The 2,854-nt window shown below is 40.4% G+C and overlaps 1 pseudogene; it reads right to left on the bottom strand.

Moving 5' to 3' along the window:
* Positions 1–359: 359 nt before the first annotated feature.
* LOC136393336 (nucleolar and spindle-associated protein 1-like) lies at positions 360–2,130 on the bottom strand (annotated as a pseudogene).
* Between the last annotated feature and the right edge of the window lie 724 nt (positions 2,131–2,854).

Below are 2,854 nucleotides of genomic sequence, written 5' to 3'. Positions count from 1 at the left end.
TAACTGCTCTGGACTAGAAGAGGATTGCAAGTCTATTAATATTACAGGCAGCATGGAGAACTCGACATTAAAAATCTAGATCAAGAATTTATTGGATAGAAAAATAAAGACTCTATAGGCTGGGTCTTATTAGAAAACTGAGTTGTACTGGGACTTAGGTTAAAACCACTTAGACAAATTTGTAAGCTTTAAGGTAGTCATATCTTTCCAGAGATTGTAGCATGTGAAGAACCCACCAACACTACATATTACGAGCAAAGTTAAGAGCATAAAAAGGTCTTTTGACTAGAGTGGGAAGAACTATAGAAATATGTACAAAAAAAATTCAGATAAAGAAATATTTACAGGATGTGAAACTATTAATCTGCAGCCATAATGAGGCCCCTCTGAGTTCCCAAAACCTTTGCTTTTTTCTCTCCTTCCGTTCTTGCTCATGCTTCTTCCATTGTTCCTCCCTGGTCTGGAAACTTATGAGGTTGCTCATAAGTTTTCTTGTGGAAGCTAACTTTGTTTACATGGTCATTTAGACATTTATTTTCTTTAGATTGTCCCCATGGTTTCAAGTTTTCCTTTGTGTGGCTCATAGGTGAGGGGACTAGACTTGCTTTGAGATCAAACACTTTTTTTTTCTTATTAATTTTAATGGGGTGACATAGATCAATTAGGGTACATAAGTTCAGAAAAAACATCTCCAGGTTATTTTGACATTTGATTATGTTGCATACCCATCACTCAAAGTCAAATTGTCTTCTATCTGGTTTTTTTTATGCCCCTCCCTTCCCTCCACCCCCTCCCTCTGTTTCCTCTGCCCTCCCCCCCCCCCCGTAACCGCCACACTCTTGTCCATGTCCCTGAGTCTCATTTTTATGTATAGAATCATATAGATCTTAATTTTTTCTGATTTACTTATTTCACTCAGTATACTGTTATCAAGGTCCATCCATGTTGTTGTAAATGATCCGATGTCATCATTTCTTATGGCGGAGTAGTATTCCATAGTATAGTATATGTACCACATCTTCTTTATCCAATCATCTATTGAAGGGCTTTTTGGTTGTTTCCATGTCTTGGCCCCTAAACACTGGTTTTCTGTTGGAGACCGGAGTCTGTGCTGCTTCCACTGTCAACGTGAGTGGGGTAGTAACTGTAGCAGAATTTCCCTTTGTTGTCTTTAACTTGTTTGTTTCAACCACAGCCTGGTCTTTTGGGGTATTCCCAGATATGGTCCCAGATATGGTAGAGATTTTCTGGACAGAGTTTTGGTCAGTGAACGCTTGTACTTGTTATCTCGGGTAGTGGCTAAAAACCTGACATTCATTTTAGTTCCTGAGAGAGTGGAGTGCTTGACCGACCCGTTCACACACGAGGTGCTCTGATCCACAGTGCCCTGGGCCCAGATTTGCAAGTGTCCCTGGCTTGTGGGAGTACAAGCCATAGAGAGTCGTCCTTGGAGACCAGTTGGAGTTGCCACCACTTCCTTACTGACAGATTGCTTCTTTAGTTCATTAAATAAATTGTGTTGTTCAAAATGATTCTTTTTACTCATAACATATTGATCAGTGGACTCCATTTCCTTAAAACGGGCCTCACGAAGCTTCTTAAAGTTTGGAGTAGTGCTTGCAATTTTTATTTTTTCCAGATTTGGAAAACCCACCTGTGTAGACAGACTTCTTTTTTTCTGAGAGTACCTTTGAATCTTCATTGATTCTCTCTTTGATTCTCATCTGGTGGAGGAGCTCCTGCTGCAGTTCTGAGAGTCTGGTTTTCCTGCTTTTCTTGATTCTGGAACTCAGTGGGATCACTTGTTTTTATCTCTGAATGATCCTGCTGGAAGTCAGGATTCCTGCAGACAGTCTGTGCCTTCTCTTTGTTTTAGCGACTCAGCCAGCTGGTTCCCTCTCAACTACTTCCTGGTTGCTAATCTGTATCTTAGTCTCATCACGAGGATACAGAAATCTGACTTTCATCCTGTTTTCTATTTTCTTTTCTTGCTTCCTGTTTCAGGTGGGTTTTCCAGGTTTTTAGCAACTTGTCTGCCCTCAGGTCAGCTCGGAGGCCCAGACTCTTGGCCAGGTTCAGCAGGTCACTGTACTTGAAGGAGTTCAGCTCCTCCACTGAGGGGACGGTCATCGCGATCCACAATCCAGGAAACCACGCTGAATATCTTCCAAGCGCCACTGCGCCTTTCAAAACTCTGGCGCCACCTCTAAAACTTTTTAATAAGTTTCTTTCACAACTGATTTGCTACTATTTGGTCTTCTTCCTTTACCTCCTCAATTTTTGTGTTTTAAAACAGAACATAAGACAAAAGTGCTTAACACAAGGTGATAAATTGCTGAAGATGGAATATCATGCATGTCAGGAAAGATAAAAACTGCAGAATTGCCTGATGTTTACTTTGGATTAAGTCCTGGGAGATTTGGAGAAAACAAAATTCAATAAGAGTTGGGGAAAACTTTATAAAAATTTGGAATGAATGTTGAATTAAGGGTAGAATCTATCAGAAGACAAGGAGAAAGAGTGGGAAGTGAGAAATAATGCACATTGACATCACATAGAAATGGATGAGGGAGAAAAGGAAAATGGCAATCCGATGGCACCAGGGTAGGTAGAGTGGGAAGCAAAGACTCACAGGTACAGAGTTGAGCTCAAGAAAAATATTAAACACAAAGCAGAGACTGTGGCATGATTCATAGCTTTTATAACAGTGACAGATGTGCTATGAGAATAATGATTTGAGAGTGTTGTGTTGAAGGCCTTTGAGGGGAAAGGAGGACAGCTGAGAAGAACAATGAGATTGTTGATCTACCTAAGGTATGGTCTGATTTAGTTTTGAACTATAAGAATGAGTACA

The sequence above is a fragment of the Saccopteryx leptura genome, chromosome 2 (assembly GCF_036850995.1).
Source record: "Saccopteryx leptura isolate mSacLep1 chromosome 2, mSacLep1_pri_phased_curated, whole genome shotgun sequence".
NCBI lineage: Eukaryota > Metazoa > Chordata > Mammalia > Chiroptera > Emballonuridae > Saccopteryx > Saccopteryx leptura.
This window is presented reverse-complemented; position numbering and strand designations above follow the sequence as displayed.